Below are 19,092 nucleotides of genomic sequence, written 5' to 3'. Positions count from 1 at the left end.
TGCACTGTGCAGTGAGCTGTGAAGACAGATAATGGAAGGAAGGGGACAAAATAACATTACCACAGAAAATGTGAATTACAAACATCCCAGAAATCAACTGCAAAAATTCTTTTCAACAAACTTTAGCAAAATTCTGAAATTTAAAATATTTTGCTACCTACTTTATCCTTCAAACTAGCTGCAATCATCTTCTGTACCTAAGAATAATTTTGTAATAGAATATATGTATCAGTGAGTGTAAAGTTTCTGAACATAATTGAACTTTTAAAATATGGTAGCAGGAACTATGTGGAATATATTCATATCATGGGATAGAATGAGGACGTAGTGCACAAATTATGGATTTATCTCAGCCTATTCTGAACTCTGAATATGTATATGAAGTTCTTTTTTTACATCTCAAAATCACCTCAATGTGTCCAAAACCAGACCTCTGAAACAGCTCTCCACCTAAATAATGTTTCCAAAAGTGACTCACCAGACACCTAAAAGTTACCCTTGGCACTGCCCATTAGACCCCGAGTTTTCAAATCACAAATGGAGAGTCTCCAGCATAAGGGGAACTGCATCATTTCATGGCAATAGGGAAAATAGCCCCACCTCCAAAGGTCTCAGCATAGGTTCTTTATTTACTCATACCAAAAAAAAAATGTTTAGAATTATACAAACAACAATATGAACCTTCTAGGCCTAGGATATTAAATTATATGAAAATGAAACAGAACTCCTGGCCTCTTAATCTTTCATTTGTCTGGGAGAGACAGACAATGAACAAGGGACATATCCTCAGCCTCTCATATCTAGCATCTCTGAGATTTACCCCCTGCTGCAAAACTGTTGATACAGGACAAGTGGGGCCACGTGCATTCACGTCCATTTAATGGTCATCCCTCATCATTAACACAGTCAGAAATAGATAAAATTTGAGACAGTTTAGCAATCTTATATGCAACATAATCCCTCCTGTTTCATAATTTCCACTTTTCCTGTGAAGCAACCACCCTTCTGCCACCAAGAAGTTTTCCTTAATGTGGCACATACTAAGGCAGATATTGTTCCAGTTCTAATTAATAACCATTTATTTTTCCTTAGCTGTCTCCATATGAACCCAGTACATTAGATAAAGCTGCAATTTCCAGGCATTCAGGAATCAGGTGGCAAAGACCCAAACCATCAGGAAGACATTCCTACTCAGTCAAAGGTCCACTGTGTTCTTGGTCCACCACATATATGGTTTTTGAAGATTGCAGTATTTTCTTCATATTTGCCCTCATACCCCATGGTTTATTTTTGGTGCTTTTCCATGAAGTTAATATGCATCTATTCTTAATTTAAATTTCTACTTTGTAATTTACCATTTCCTTGCCTCAGGATGATAGAAGCTCCTTCCTGTGTCTACATGTATTAAAAACCTGAGATTGTCATTGACAACAGGGTGATGACTCAGGTTCTGTCATGTGAATGACGGAATCAGGGATCCACATCAAATGTATGGAAATGTCCTCTCTGAAGAGTAGGTAGTTGATCTCATGCATGAATAAATGGAAACTTGGCTTGCAAAGCTCAGGGAAGAACACTTCTAAAAATGCACAGGACATGGTCTTGGATGATTAAGAAAGTCAAAACTGTAAAAAACCAGACAAGGGCCTGATTCTAGGTGCCCATTAAAGTCAGGAAAAGCGCTGAAGGGTTAGATTAAGTGCAGTGAGATTCCATGGAACAAGTCAGAATTCATAATGTGATCAGCAGATATTCCTAAATCATTTTATGTGCATTGACACTGTGAAGAAATGGGAAGTTGGAGTCATTACTCTTTCTATGCCAGCTGGGCAAATAAAGCTTCTATCATCTTCTCTAAAGTCATATAATGATCTTTTTTTTAGTTTATGTTTTCCCAAACTCTTCACTGCCATAATTAAAATTGTGGCAAAATGATACTTGATAAAACATGAAAAGAACATTGAGGTAAGTAGAATTCTAAGAGGGTCTTCAAGTTTCCTGGCTGCCGGCATGTGCAGACCCTATCCCAGTTGTTCAAACACTAATTTAGATTTTGCTGTGAAGTGATTTTACATATTTAATGAGTCTATTGAGTTTGATGACAAATAAAATAAAATCTGTTGACATTAAGAAGGAGAGATTATTCAAATGGGCCTGGCCATTTCACAAGAATCCTTTACATATCATACTATACTGGCCAGAGACTAAGAACTCAGTAAAATTCATAGATATTTAGGATGTGGCATGGCAGAAAATATACGATGTTGACTATGGAGGTTGAGGGGCCATGTGGCAAGGAATCAGGAAAGCCTCTAGGAGATGAGGACACACAGCCAGCAAGGAAATAGGATCTCAATCTTACCACCCAGGGAACTGATTCTGTCCAACCACATCAGCTTGGAAGAGAACTCCAAGCTCTGGAAAGAACAGAGCCTTACTGACTCTTTCATTTTATCCCCTTAACTCCCTGAGCACAGAACTCTTCACACTGTGCTTAGCCAGACTCCTGACCTATAGCACTGAGAACTAATGAACTGCTCACTGGTTATTACCTAATAAATACTAATATGTGTTTATCAATCAATCTCAGGTTAAAGGAGATTCCTGAACCCAGAGAGAAGAAACTGTCATCCCATTTACTTCATTGTTGAGTGATGTTGATTCCTCTCTCCTCCAGTACAATGAGTATGTTTTACACCTCTATTACCCATGAATGGTATCCTGTCATTAGACAACATCCACAGGATAAAGGCTGAATATTGAGCTATGAAAATACAGGGAAGAACAGAATTAGCTGTAAAGATGGTCAGAATCTGTCCCTTCTTTGACTATATAGTCTGCTGTCATATTGATAGATTCCAGGCAGGAATCTGTCATAGTGGGGAGTGATCTTGTAACATTGCTTGAAGAACTGAGCCACTCTGTTACCTATGTATTTTTTCACACTACCCCATACCCTTACCTATGATAACTCAGCACAAACATTCCAGTTGCAGGGATATCGTCAGGTTAAGTGAGCTAGAGGGTTGATTCACAGACAGTTTTAATATGCATCAGCATTCTCAAAAAATTGTGGTCAATGTAATGCTCATTCCCATTGTAGCTGAAGTGCCTGATGAAAGTGCCCAATCATGTTTAGCATGAATGAGTGCATATGATGAGTGAAATGTGCAGTGGGCACAGTGCCACTGAATCAGTGGGGAACCCCATTCAGCCAGTTGGATACCCAGGAATTGGCAGATTAGAGCCTGTCTTTGTTCTGCTGTGACCAGGCAAAGTAGGTCTTCTGGATGAAGATCTATGAAATGCTCTGGGTATATAACACTTTTCTCCAGGAGACACATAAAATGAGACCATAGTTGACAAATGAAATCAGTTTGGACAAATATCTTATATAAATGCGTTACTTTGAAAAATATTTTAAAATATTTTATACAACATCATTTTAAAAATCATTAGAATTCATCATTTCATTCTTTATCTAATATTAATTTTCTTAATAATCTGGATGAATGAAAGTGCTTCAGTTCTCACCTGGGAATCCAAGCAACAGCACTTGAGGATCTGGGTCTGTGACATCATCATTCAGCTCTTGCCCTATTAGTCTCTGCTGAGGTCACATTGTAGGTAAAAGGCCCATATGCAGCCCTGGCAGCTGCCTAGGATGCAGAGGGTCTATACAATGCAGAGAGTGATTATAGAAGCAAATCAAAAGAGCTATACATTGTGGATGCATGAAAGGTAAAGAAAAAGCTAAAGACATTATCGTTGTAATAATATGACTCTGTGACAATGAAAGACACAGAAATCAGTGTTTAAAATTTCCAGTAAATGTTCAGAAGTTGAAATATAAAATGGACTTGCAAAATCAATAGTTTTTATTAAACACACTCCATCAAAAATATGGGCTACCAAGAGCCTCTATTTTAATTCATCTATATCTTAATATCTATACAGTCTTATAACAGTTTTCTGAAAAAGATAGTATGATATTTTGGATGTCCTGTAGACAAGGAATGTATTAGTAGTATTGGAAGTGATTTGTTCAGGAATATGTTGCAAAACCTTCAACTTGCATTTTGGATTCTGGTAAAGACCAGAGATCAGAAGTATACTCTAAAGTCTACAAGGTTGGAAAGTTCTCAGGTAGACCAGCACTCCCTTAACCTGGGACTTCCTTCGAGTTCCATCCTCACGGTAGCAGCAAATGAGATATGGAACAAACCTTTCTCTCATGTCAGAGGCTAACAATTAGACCCACCCAAGTGGGTGGGTCTGGAATTTATGAAATTTAATTTGGTTTGAACTCTACTTGGTAGCATCCACAAGCACTTAGCAAAAATAGATTTAAAACTTCTCTTGAGGAGAGTGCTCCAATCAAAACTCTCAAGTATTCTCATAAGTAATTTTACAACTGACAATATTAGAAAAATGTCCGAGACTTCTCAACATCTTCAAAAGTAAGAGATCCTAATTGTGAAAAACATGAGTAATTACAGAGTCACATCATCACATCAGTCTCATTAGACTTCAGCTTTTCAAATTTCCAAAATTTTTAAGGGAATGATACAAATGTGAAAATCTTCATAAAGAAAGAAACTGTAAATGATAACATTGCACTCTCAATAAAGAACCTCCTTATATAAAAACCCACAGAGCTAAGCCTTTTCCTTCATTCATTATCTGAATCATTACTTGCATGTGAACCCATGTTAACAGGCTTTTCAAAGATGTGAGTTTTAGTTAAGGCATAGACAACTGAATCAATTTGGGTTTTAATCAGGATTAACTTGAGTTTTTTTATAAACAGAATGAAATTGGGATTTAGAGGAAAAGCCAGAGAGCAGCAAGGCATTGGAAGACAACAGAACCCAGAGAGTTAGAAGGTGTGGCTGTGTCCATTATCCTGGAAGGGGGAGTCAAGAGCTGAGGGATGCTGGCAGTCAGCCCCAGGATACCACATTTTTTGTGGAGAAAGAAGTGACTTTCTGATTCCTTGATTCTGGACTAGGTTATCTCAAAAGTGTAAGCAAATGGTATTTCTTTATAGCAAAAATCAAAGGGTGTGGCTGAAGTGGTCTGAGGGAAGCATGGAGCCCCCTCCCCGCAAGAAAAGAGGGAGGGAGGCACAGTTCTGACACACATATTGGCTGCTAAATAAAGCAAGATGGCAGGGACCCTCAGCCTTAGTCCCTTCTGGACAGGCACCCTAGGCATTGCAGGACTGTTTTCCCTATATGCATTAAAAACAAAGGAGTCAGAACAGAAAACATAATGTACCTATTCAGGGCTATGAGGGACAGGTGACCAAAGAGCACCATCTGCCTAGAAGGCTGGGGAAGTGCAGTCTGAGCAGCTGCTTTCCTGTCCTTTTCTCTAGGGCCTTTTGGTAGGGGGCTGCGCTCCCTGCATGGGACCATGGCTCTTGTTAGGCTATGAAATACAGCAAAAGGAAATCTTCCACTTGAACCCAATCAAAAACAGAATCTTAGACAAGGGAGGAAAATGATTTTCAAGATAAACTTATCGAGACAATCAGGTGTCTAGAAAGCATGAAAAATTACAAGGGACATTAACAAATAAAAAGATATGGTAAGACAATTGATCGAATTAAAATGTTAAAAGAAATAAAGAATTTAGAACATATAATCAATTATGTTCATGCAAAACTTCTAATTAATTTCAGTAAGGTTAAAAAGATAAAGGATGTCAACAAGCACAAGCAGAGCATAAAGAGGAATTCAAAAAATACATAAAATAGCAGATTTAAGGAAATTAAAAATACTGTGGATGAATTTAAAAATATTGTAAAAGTAAAACTGACAATATGAAGAGGCCAAAGAGAGGATCAGTGAACTACAAGACATAGCAACTTAAAATGAAAGAGAAAAACTGGAGAAAAATATGGAGAATTTTGAACTGGTTCCCAGGGAAATAATTGTAGTTCTGAACTCAAAGCAATGATTACAGTTCTAAACTCCAAACATTGTCTAAATGAAAGCATCCAGACAAAGACAACATACCATGACTCTGAAGAAAGGTCGATGGCATCTGTATTTCTCTGTGACATGGGAAGGCACACAGTGATGTCTGCTGGCTCTTCTCTCTCTGACTTTCTGTGTGTCCTTGCTTGTGCCTCCTTGAACATTTCTGCATCTGAGCTCTCTCCAAAATGTTTCTGCCTTTTATCCTCTCTTAAAGGACTCCAGAAAAGGTCATTAACTGCAACCATGAATTGTGCGGGTCCTATGCTCATGAAAACAATGTAATCAAAACATCCTACCAACAATAATGGATTAGAATAGTGTAGCTTTTCTGGGGTACATAACAGATTCAAACATGCACATCTTTTTATCTTAAAAATGGATAAATGGAAAGATAAGTAATAGATCTGACAAATACACTCCAAAGGATAACAGAGTTGAACTAAGGATGACTCCTTGTATTAACCTTGATTGTTAATGGATTAAACACCTCAAGAAAAAGACACATTTTGCCATAATGGATAAAATGCAAGGTCCAACTAAAGGCTTTTAAAAAGTGACTCCTTTAGACATAAGCATATAGATAAGTTAAAAGTGTAAGGACCAAAAATGATATTCCACACAAGCAGTAATGAAATAAAACCTGGGAAAGCTATACTAATACCAAAAAAAATTGGATTTAAATGCAAAAGTTCTATAAAGTATAAAGAATGAAACTATGTATTAATAAAAGGGACAATTCACCAGGAAGAAATAGAAATCATAAATATGTATATACCTAATCAAGGTGGCCCAAATTCTTGAAATGAACCCTGGCAAACTGAAGTTGAGAGATACGTTTCTCTACAATCATAGCGGGAGACTTCAACGCACCGCTCTCTGCAATAGCGCGTCTAAACAGAGGATCAACAAGGACAAAGAGAACCTAAATAATACGATAAATAAACTAGGTCTAACAGACATATATAGAAAATTAACTCCAAAAACAGCACTATAAACATTCTTCTACGTGCTCATGGAAAATTCTCCAGGATAGACCACATGCTGGGGTACAAACAGGTCTTAAAATGTTTGAAAAGATTGAAATTGTAGAATGGGCTTTCTCTGATCATAATGAAGTGAATCAGGAAATCAATTACAACTGTAGATTTGGAAATATCACTAATATATGGAGGTTAAACTCCATGTTCTGAAATAATTCTGCATCAAAGAAAAATTGAAAGAGAAATTTTGTATTCATTGTTCCTGTTCCTTTTATTTTTTGTTTTTATTTTACTTTGTTTTATTTCTTCATGATTTCTTGCTTTCTCTGGTTTTCTTTTGGTGTCATATATAATCTGATATTCTCTTACCCGTATGCATAGCATTAAATTCTCTTTAAAATTATTTTAATAGTTTTCCTAGACTTTACCATATATATTTACAACTTATCTATATTCATTTTGAACCTACACTGTCACACTTCACATGTACTTCAGGTAACATAAGACTCATTCCAATTCTTCCCACTATCTCTTATAGCAGTGCTGTCATGTGTTGCTTTATTATTTTATGGTATAACATAGTGTCATATCACTTAACCATAAATTATCCAAAAGAGTGTTGCTATTATTAAGAACAAACTGTTATCTACTATATCACTTAAAAAAAGAAACAGAAAATATTCTATTTTGCCTACATTTATCCCTTCTCAAATACTTTTCCTTTCTCTAGATAAATCTGAGTTTCCAAACTACATCATTTCCTTTCTCTCTGAGCAAGGACATTTCTGAACATTTCTCATAAGAAAAAGTTGCAAATGCTTCACATTTTGTTTGTCTGAGACACTCTTTATTTCTCCTTCAATTTTAAAGGTAATTCTGGATGAAGAATCCTATATTTTATGGATGTTTTTCTCTTACATTAAATATGTCAGTCACCTCTACTTGCTTGCATGGTTTATGAATAGACATCCAATGTAATAGATCCCCTTGTTTCTCTAAAGTTAGGATATTTCATTCCTCTGATGTCTTTCAAATTTCTCTCTTTGTTTTTGATCCTCTGCAGTTTGAATATAATACATATGGCTGTATTTGAAGGAAATTTATCTTTCCTGGTGTTCTATGAGCTCCCTAGATATGAGATGTCATGTTTTTCACTAGTTTTGGACAATTTTCAGCCATTATTTCATCAAATATTTCTCCTTTCAATTTCCTTCTTGTCCCTTGGTATTCATATTTGCATGTCACACATTTTAATCGCATTGGAATTGTCAGATATTCTTCCATTGTTCTCTTTTCTCACTTTATTTTTAAGATTAGATAGAACCATTGCTATATCCTCAGTAAGAGGAAAATGGATGTCAGTCCTACCACCCAAGGAAATGATTCCATCAAACCATGGCAGCTTGGGTTTCAACCTGCTAATGCTGTCAGAATGCAATATCCCAGAAGTGGATTGGCTTTACTAAAGGGGATTTATTATGCTACAAGGTGGAATCTTAAGACCATGAAAATGTCCAAATTAAAGAATCAGAATGAGGTTACCTGATCAGAAGAAAGCCTGTAGCTTTCTCTCCAAACATCTGGATACTTTCACTTAGCTCTTCTGGAGCCAATTCTGGGATTTGGTCTCTTAGTTTCTGTTGGTTCTCTCCAGGTCCTGGCTATTCCTGTGAGTCCTTGCTTATCACTAGGGTAATTATGCCTGTATCTCCAAGTGTCTCAGGTAAGTAGAGTGGATTCTCCCATGTATGTGGAAAGGATGAGTTTACACCAAAGGCAGAGTGGGAACTTCCTCCTTAGTGTTCAGGAAGGGTTTTCAAGCCTCAATGCTCTCAGGTCTGAAAAGATTGTAGCTCTGACTACAATCCTATAATTCTTTGCTAACTCCTTGATTTTAGGTTTGTTAGACCCTGAGCAGAGAACCTTCCACAGTGTATCCAGGCAGCCTCCTGACCTGTAACACTGTGAGCTAATATATTTCTAGTTGCTTATTACACGATAGAAAATTTGATTATTAATGTACCTCATGCTATAAGAATAATTATAAATTCAGAAAGATGAAATAATGATCCCATTTAGTCCCTGGTCAAGATTTTGATTTCACTTCTATTTCAGAAGCAATGTGTTACCTGCCCATTTCACCCACAAATATTTTCCTAATAGGTTATCATTCCACACAATCTGGATTAAATACTGTGTTATGAAAATTAAAGCAGAATTAACATTTAATATAGTCATGGTCTCTTTCTGATTGTCCTCATGGCCATATCCCCTGAAGAAGGAAACAGTCCTCAGCAGGGCTCTCTTTTAGAGATGGGAGTAAGCTGGGAACATCCCAAAGAGACCATAAACATACTGCTTAATTGTGCAGAAATGTCAGATGTAGCAATGACGATGTTTCCTTCCACCTGGGACATCACATAACTGCTTGCATTTTTGCTTTCATCTTAAAAAAAAACAAGCTATTATTCTTCAATTTCTTTTAGAATGTATAATTCTAAACTTAGGTTTATTACTGGATACATCCTCTGTTAACATTAGCAAAATCTCTTATTTTGGGATAAAAGTCTACATGACATCCCCTTATACATTTACTTGGAAGTTCACACTGCCACATGCTCTTACTTTTGACACTCAGTACAAGGCTCCCTAATGCAGACATATCATCAGACTGAGTGAGGTGTAAGGGCCCATTCACATGCAGCCACCTTTACCATGCATCAGGGTTCTCAGATACCCATTCACGGTCTCTGGGATCTCCTTTCCTCACTTGGCTCCAGGATCCCATGAAGGTGACCACCTCTTCTGTGTAAATGCATGAATGTGATGAGTTTGATAATTGTTACCATAGAGGCATGGGCTCATCAGTAACATTGAAGTAATGAGATTGGTGGACAAACTCATAAAATACTCATGGATAGAATAAAACATTATGCTATTCACGTAAGATTGGAGCACTGAATTAGCAGTGACCATGACATTCTTTTGTAAAGATCACATAATTTTTCTGTAACCAATTCATGAAAACCAAGTTGAATGTGATGCCCTGGATTAGATCTTAGAAAAGGAAAAAGACATAAGAAAAGAAATGATTAGCATGATTAAAGTCTGGATTTTATTTAGTATGACTCTCCCATCTAAATTTCTTAGTTTGATCAATGTGGAATGATCAAACAACATGTTACCTTTTGGGGCAAGTGGTTGAGTTTGTATAGGAACATTGTACTGTTTCTGCATCTTTACAGAAAAGAAAATTATTCCAAAATTAAAACTTACTTTAAAAGCACATGGAAGGATTCCTCAGTATATTTGGATGAATATTGGATGTGACCAAGGGATCTGTCATGAATGACAATGTAAGATCGTCCTTCCCCCTTCTGGAGTAACATTATAGCTCTTATACTAGACATTCAGCATCTCCCCTTGCAGGTGAGACCTGATAGTATTTGTAAAATATGCTTCTTTGACATCTATTTTTTCTCACCTCATTAGACCATTTCATCCAAGCAAACATCATCTAGAGCAGCTGTCTCAAACCCAGAAAAGTGTGCCCCTGGGTGACACCAAGATTTTCTCAGAGATTCATATGCATAAAGAGCTTTAAAGCATTTAAATTTCTATAATCTTGCTCTTGTGCAAAACTCTTTCCTAAAATCGATAAGGAGAAGAACTGCCTAGTTTTGTTGCTGACACTCCTTTCCTACCTCCAAATTAGGTAATAGTTCTGGATTTGTACTTTAGTAATAAAAAAATTTCAGCACTCACCTCACCATAGACATTTTCTTGGGAACCAGAACATCTGCAGCATCAAATGCAGGAACATTCACACTGCCGCTGGGATGGACATTGCAAATCGAATGGCACGAGAGATGGGCAACAGTCCTGTGATGCCCAATGTTTCATTCAATGAAAGTAAAGGAGGATCTAATTGAATTGTCAGCCCCAAAATTCTGGAATGCAATTGTGGAATTTGAAAATTAAACCATTGTATGAGTTCTTATTCAATTCTTCTTCTCCTTCCCAACTAACATTATCCAATCCAGAAGCTCTTCTTTGATACTAAAAATTTCATTAGCAGAATTCAAATCATTAGAGTTAAAATATGTTCATTGGAAGTGTATGAGTTTATTCATATGACATAGACATCATTGTACTCTTTGTAAAATTGTTTCTTGGCTAAGGAAGTCAAGCAAAAGATGTGTCACTTTACAGTTCTTATTTCCCAAAGAAAACATGAAATCAAAGATATAGGAAATAAATTTAGAAGAACCTTCATTTTATCTAAGGAAAAATCATGCTTCAGTGTGATACTTAATTATTCAGCAGATAAAAATGACAAATTGCTGTTGGTACCAGTGTTCTTAAAACAAATCTTTCCTTGAGAAATACATGAAACATCCTTGCACAGATGAATGACTTCTAGTCTTCATGTGTCCAGCCCCAAGAGAGATGGTAATTAGGAATGTTTTATGTAAGTAACAGATTTATCATTTTGTCCTTATTGAGAAACAAAAATTCAGTAGGTGATTATTTGTTTAGAAGTCACTTTTATTTATTTACCTTATTGCTCCTGCAAATTGTGCCATGAAATTTAAAAACAAACTGTAATCAAACAGCAATATTGTCACAATATACACCTACACTAAATGGAAGAAAAGGAACCCCTATAATAAGATAATAAACTGTCCTCTATTACTTGTACAGTTATGCAGCAGGACTCCTGAGCATATTCTCCAAAAAGTATATTTCAAATAAATAACTGGCAGCTTCCAACATTAACACTACAGCCACTGAGTGCACCCGGCCACTTTGTGCACTGAGGAGTGCACAGCCCAGAGCAAAGCACATCTGGACAGGGTGCCAAGAGGCTGCAGGGACAGACACACCAACCAGGAGGAACCAGCTGCCCCATGATGGAAAGGGAAAGGGCCAGGAACAAAAGAAAGATTACCATATTCTCTCTCATATTGAGCTATGTTTATGAGAGTTTGATCTCTTCACCACACTTAGATCTCATAGTGTAATTGTATCAGATGCTGAGAGTAAATCATTAACAAATAAAATATCTTTAAATCTGACATGATATATTTAAATGCAGCTGTTACTGACACTTTAATAGAAAATTTAAAAAAACTGAGACAAATTTTTAGCTGGATGGTACTCTCTGTAAATTTATAAGACAAAAGTGCTGTTCAGAATGGCAAGAAGAAAAAAATTACCCTTGATAGGAATGAATTCATCCACAAAGCATAAATAACTCAAAGGCACAACATTCGCAAAGATCAGAATGAGCTGCATATCAGAATCATCTGGGAAACTTGTGTAAATATGACTCTTACACAAGTATACAAACAGTCCCATGTTCCCCAAATTGGGATTTCAGAATGAGCATTTTATTAAAATTTTAAGATTTTGTTTTTGCAGCCTGTCTCACCAGTCAGTGAACAGGCATTTAGAACCCAACTCTACAACACGTAATCAGTTCCCAGCAACATCAGGAACAAGAATAAAACTCATTTCACCTGGTTTGTATGAGGAAGAAAGCAGGTATTTGAAACATATTTTAAGAATTAGTCATTATCATAATTATGCAAATATTAAAGTATTGACAACCCAGCTAATGACTGAACATGACTGTTCAATGTAGAAATTAATAATCCATGGCTGAATACACTGTGAGGTGAGGTGAGTGGAAAAGCACCAATGTGCCGAGTGTTCAAGCAAAGTATGGTGACAAAAATGTTAGGCAGTAACAAGAGGACTCTGAAGTTGGAGGATATATTTATATTTTGATAAAAATTGCAGATGTAATAAATAGAAAGAAAGAGGCACTTGTGCAGCATGGAAATGATGGTAATGCCCAAGTGTGGTCCAGGTGCAAGTAATTGCTAGAAGCACTTACAAGTATTGGCTTATTGTGGTTCATGAGATTCCTAGAAAATAGAAGCAATTATTTCAGCATTTGAACATATGTGAAAATCCAGCCACAAGTAGTAAACAATGTTCCCAGAGCTAGCAAGTGTCAAAACAGTACAAAATAAATTTCATACCTTAAGGATCAAGGCCATGTTATACTCATTTATGGTATTTTGGTTTTCTAAAGCTGCCAGAAAGTCATATAAGAGAAATAGGTTAATTTTGATGGGTCTATTTGGTTACAGAATCACAGTTCCTAGTCCATGAAAATGTCCAAATTAAGACATCAAGAGGAAGAAATCTTCTCTGAGGAAAGGCTGCTGGCATTCAGGGTTTCTCTGTCACAAGACACTACACATGTGATATCTGCTTGTCCTTCTCCATTGGTCCTGGTTTCAATGATGGTATCAAAGATGTAACTGTGTATTTCTCTCTCTATTCTCCTGATTCACCTGATGTTCAAGTTTGCAAACTGCTAGAATGTAATATTCTAGAGACAGAGAGGCTTTAAATTATGTTCTAAGGCTGTCAAAATGTCCAAATTAAAGCAAGATTATGCAAGATTAGAAATATCCAATATAAGGCATCCCGGGAAAGATTACTTTGTTTAAGAAGAATGAGGATATCCACAGTTTCTTTGTCATCAGGAAAGACAAACAGAAACATGGAGACATTGGGTAGCTTTCACTCCAGGGTCTGGTTTCATGAAGCTCTCATGGGGCCATTTTCCTTCCTGTCCAAAGGTCTCTGGCTGTGTGGGCACTAAAACCCTTTCCAAAATAGTCCCCTTTTGAAGGCTTCAGTAAGGAACCCCATGTTGAATGGGTGGAGACACATTCCAGGGGAAAAGTCAGAAAGTTTCCATCCCAGAATATTGAATGAGAATTAGAGGACATGGCTTTTCTGGGGTCGATGATAGATTCAAAGTGGCACACATACCTTTTACCTCTTATAAAGGACTCCCATGAAGGATTATAGACAAACCTTCACAGTTCAAATAAAATATTCTAATGACAGTTTCCAACCCATATTAGGTCTTATCAGCACAAGAATGGAGTAAAAGAACAGTGCATTTTGGGGGGTACATAACAGCTCTAAAACAGTATATTTGTATACTTAGGTTTATCAAATTAGAGAAAAGTTTTTAGAAAGAGTATGAATGAGAGAAATAACTTTTCAACTTTTTGATTTTGCTTTCTTTTGTCTTTAGAAAAAAAGACAGAATTGAGCAAAGGAACTAAGTAGGACCACAAAGGGCTATAGTCAGAAAATGATGAGCAGAAAGTCCTGGCTGGAAAGAGGGTCTGGTAGGAAGAGACAGTGGGAAGTTGTACAGAGTCAGTGGTGGGGATTTTAATCTGAAGTGGTGAGGATTAAATCTTGGAAATCTTTTGATGTGGAAAAAAATGACAGGGAAAAATGGAAGAGAAAGAGATTGAGAGAGAATTACAATGGGAAGGTTTAATATTGTTTCATCAGAGTATAAACCTCATTGGGTCTCAAACAAGTCAGGGCTGCATGGAATTTGCTTGCTTCAGTCACGTGCATCCATCTGTACAGAATTTACTGACAATGGTCCTGACAATGTGAGAAACACAGAAGGTTTTGTGAGTCAGATTAATAACCCCCAAAGACATTGTCAAAGCTAATTTTGAGTCTGCAACTTGTTACCATATATGGTAAAAAGGACTTTAAAAATATCATGAAGTTCATAGACATTGAGATGGGAAATTACCCTGGTTATCTGGGTGGCCCTGTGAAAACACATGAGCCCTTAAAAGAAAAGAACTGTGTGCTGCAACTCTGGCTCAGTGTCAGAATTCTTTCCTGCCATGCTAGAGACCCAGGTTCCATTCTCTGTGCCTGCCCATGAAAAAAATAAAGGAAAGAATCTCTCAGGACTGTGGTCAGAGAAACATGTGACAACAGAAGCAGGGTCAGGGAGATGAAGTGTTCATTAATATGAAGAACAGTGAAGGGGCACCAGTCAGGGAATTGGGGGGGTCTCTAAAGTGGAGAAGGCAATAAACAGATTCACCCCTTGAGGCTACCACAAGGGAACACTGCCACACAAGGATTTTAGTTGAGTCAGATCCATTTTGCTCTAATGACTGGCAGAACTATAAATGAGACATTTCTAATGTTTGTGGGAATTGTTACAGGAACAATAGGAAATTAAAACAGAGGTCTTCACTGCATTTCCCACAGTGACTACCACAAGGGATTAAAGAGACTGGTTTATTAAATGTCCTCTGGACCCTGAAAACCTTCTTGGAAAGAAGTCAGGGGGCAACCTCCAAAGCAGATAGAGGAGGTAGGTAAGTCCAGGACTGTGTGAACAGGAAAAAGCTACTTCATAAGAGACTCACTGACAAGCAGCACAGAAGAGGAGGTTGTATTCAACAGTGAATCACAACAGGAAAGTCATAATGCTTCTGACAGAATTAATCTGACCATTTTCAGCCTGGAGCCCACTGATGCTGAGAAGGATGTCTGTTGTTTTCAAATGCCAGGGACCCATGAGGGGTGTCAAATGTCCAGTGGATTATGAGGTGATGAGCAGTCTGGGGCCTGTCCTGGTTTCTGCTGTATGCCAGTTTGAAAGTATTATGATCCCCAGAAAAGCCATCTTGAATCCTATTCCAATCTTATATGAGCAGGCATTTCTCTTAAAGTTGATTCAAATTGTAGGTTGGAATATTTTGGTAAGATTATCTCCATGAATTGTGAGACACCCAATTGTTCGAGTGACTTTTGATTAGAGGGAGATGTAACTTCACACATTTCAGGAGGATCTTGATTATTTTACTAGAATGCTTTAAAAGGAAATGATTTGGAAAGAGTCAAAACTGACAGAGGCTTCAGAGCCGCCAGAGTCCTGAGCTGACACAGATGGTGACACTGGGAGAACAGAGACATGGATGTTTGGAGATGTTTGGAGCCTGGGAGATGTCACCATGAGATGTTATACAAGCCAGACCCTAGAGGAGACAAAGGAAGCAAAAGCATGAAAACCAGCCCTGGAGAAGCAAAGTGAGGAGCCCATACAGGAAGAGAGGCTGGAATCAATGGAGCCCAGGAGCAAGGGGAAAAAAGATGCCAGCCATGTGACTACCCAGGTGACAAAGATGTTTCTGACACATTAACCTTCCTTGAATTAAGGTATCTTTCCTTGGAGGCCTTAGTTTGCACATTTTTATAGTTCAGAACTGTACAATTGTAACTTATTAAATTCTCCTTTTTAAAAGTCATTTTGCATTCTGGCAGCCCACAAGCTAACATATGCCAGTACCAGGCTAAGTAGTTCTTCTGACTGAGACTCCATAAAATACTAGGACTGGACTCACAGCTAAAGGTGACCCTCAGACCTGGAACCACAGCCAGGGAGACTGGAGACTCAGTGCCCCACAGGTGACTGCAATCAGAATGAACAATTAACACAGATGCAAGGATTATGCCAGCAAATTCAAAAACAGCTTCTCCACACTGTTTCCTTGTGATTATACATATCTCAGAGACCTATTTCATTCAATATTGTACATAATACTTTGTGGAAATTACAGCTATTTCTATGTGTTATCTAAAGTTGTTTTTCCTAATATACAGAGAGTTAAATCTTGTTTGACTGAGATTCTTTTACACTTTCCACCAGAGTTCCAGAGCTGCAACATCAGAAAGAGGTAGGTACCTGACCATGACAGGTCACCCCTTGTCAACTTGGCAGCTTGGGCAAAATGGACACCAATATCCAAAAGAGTGAAAGAGGACACTTACCTTACACCCTATACAAAAATTCATTCAAAGTGGGTCAAGAACCTAAATATAAGACCTAGTACCATAAAGCCTATAGATGAAAATGTAGGGAAACATATTCAAGACCCAGGAATAGGAGTTAGCTTCCAAAACACAAGCTGCTCAGCATACCGCAACTCAGACTCGCAGCTTGGCCCAGGCCTTTGGCGATGCATAAAGGAATAACCCCAGGGAAAGTTGTTGGAACCCAGAGACATGGAAATAAAGCCAGCAGAGATTGCCCTGTGTCTTCCCATGTAAGAAAGAACTTCAGATCAAAGTATTCTGCCTTTCATCTGAAGAACTACATGCTTTTAATAAATTTAAAAATTTGACCTTTTATTAAAAGTCAACCCATTTCTGGTGTGTTGCATTCTGGCAGCTAGTAAAGTAAAACATCTTCAAACTTGAACCTGAGAGAGAGACTCATGTCTTTAATAGCTTAATACCATTATTATAAAGCAAATATAGTAGACTCTCAGAATTATTTAATAATTGCAAAACAAAAGAGAAATTAATGAGAAAATTAACTATAACAAATCCATTCACAAATATAACACTAAAATAGAATAATGAACTATGTAATGCAAGCATGTAAAATATTCTAGACACAATGGAAGTGTAAAGACAATAATATAAAATAAATACTCAAGGGAAAAGAAACCTGATGGATATTTAGTGCTGTCAAATATGAAAACACTGTCTCATTGTTAACAGACTGTTTCCCATCCTGGACCAAGCTGCCAGCCTCACTCCTTCATGCCCCTTTCACACTGACTCCCTCCTCCTCACCACCTTCACACCAGGGAGAGCAGAGAAGAACAACTTGAACTGCAGGGAATAGACAGAAAACATGGCATGTTCAGACCCTAACTATTCTAAATACCAATTTACCTGGATTTCCTCCTTACATTTCCCCCCTGAGAGACTCCTAACTAGGCAGCCCCTTTTCTCCCTTCTCCTTTCACTCTGCCTTTACAGGCTCCAGACAGCCTCAGTATCTCAAATGAAACTAGTCCTAACAAGTGGTTAGAACTACAGAAATGTCTTTGAAGGAATGAGTAAAGGAAATGAAAAGTGCAATTAGAAAGGAGGGAGAGTATAACTATTTCAGTAACAAGGATGAGGAAGGCTTCAAGGAAAACAGAATCCATTGAAGGAAACTGTAGGACAGGAAGACTAAGAATATGTAGAAAGTTTCAATATGAAGAGGCGGGAGGAGAGGGAGCAGCTGCTGCTGCAGGACTCAGTGCCCCACAGCTGGGAGAGGAGGTTTGTGTTCGAAGCTGAAGCACTGTGGGAGGAGTGCTATAATCTTGCTGACAGTAATAAGTGGCCACATCTTCAGCCTGGGCTCCACTGATTCTGAGAGAGAAATCTGTCCCAGATCCACTGGCACTGAATCGGTCAGGGACCCCAGATGCCCGGGTGGATACAAGATAGATGAGTAGTTTGGGAGCCTGTCCTGGTTTCTGCTGGTACCAGTCTACTTCACTGCCCACACTCTGGCTGGCCTTGCAGCTCATGGTGATTGTCTCCCCTGGAGTCACAGCCACAGAGGCTGGAGACTGGGTCATCATGATGTCCCCGCTGGCACCTGCAGGCAGAAAAGAACAAGATCATACAATAAATCACAAATATATAAATTATATATCCAAATGTAGTTTTCCACATTTATCATATATAATCAGATCTGGTTGAGATGGAACAGTCTGTACACTCTGCATGTGAAAACTGTCTCTCCAGCTTTATAAAGACATTGCTGTTCTAAAGCTCTCACCTGAGACCCAGAGCCCCAGGAGAATGAGGAGTTGGGACTGTGACAGCATCTTGCTCACCATCTGGTGCACTCAAGCCCCATCTCCAGGGAATCCCCATTAATAGAGTCTGAGCAGCGGCCATGTCCCCAGGAGTCTATGCAAATCAGCACAGGGTATAAAGGGAAACATGCTGTGCAGTGAGCTGTGCAAACAGATGATGGAAAAGAGGGGACAAAATAACATTACCACAGGAAATGTGAGTGTAGTCCTGCAAATGTCCCAGAAATCAACTGAAAACTATTTTTTAACATACTTTAGAGAACTGCCAAATTTAAAATATTTAATTATCAACTTTAATGCAAACTACCAATAATCATCTTGTATGCTTAATATTGTAATGGAACATTTTTGTGTGTGAGTGCAAAATCTCTTAGTTAATTGACCTTTTAAAAATATGGTATCAGAAACTGAGTGTAATACATTCATGTAATTAGATAGAATGAGGATTTAGTGCACAGATTATTCATGTATCTTAGTCTATTCTGAATTTTAAATATATTTTTGAAACTCTTTGACAGCTCAAATCCCCTCAAGATATCTCAAACCAGACCACTGATATTGCTCTGAACCCAAATAATGTCCCTGAAAATGAATCAC

General features: G+C 37.8%; 1 pseudogene across 1 annotated transcript in view; it reads right to left on the bottom strand.

The window, feature by feature from the left end:
- Window positions 1–18,540, bottom strand: part of LOC143661222 (immunoglobulin kappa variable 3-15 pseudogene) — a 97,459-nt pseudogene extending 78,919 nt beyond the window's left edge. Inside the window, exon 1 of the transcript XR_013164458.1 lies at window positions 18,456–18,540. The product of XR_013164458.1 is annotated as an immunoglobulin kappa variable 3-15 pseudogene (transcript). The remainder of the gene's footprint in view (window positions 1–18,455) is intronic.
- Window positions 18,541–19,092: the final 552 nt, after the last annotated feature.

Source organism: Tamandua tetradactyla, chromosome 17 (genome assembly GCF_023851605.1).
Source record: "Tamandua tetradactyla isolate mTamTet1 chromosome 17, mTamTet1.pri, whole genome shotgun sequence".
NCBI classification, from domain to species: domain Eukaryota; kingdom Metazoa; phylum Chordata; class Mammalia; order Pilosa; family Myrmecophagidae; genus Tamandua; species Tamandua tetradactyla.
Note: the sequence above shows the minus strand (reverse complement) of the source record. Positions and strands in the feature narration are given on the sequence as shown.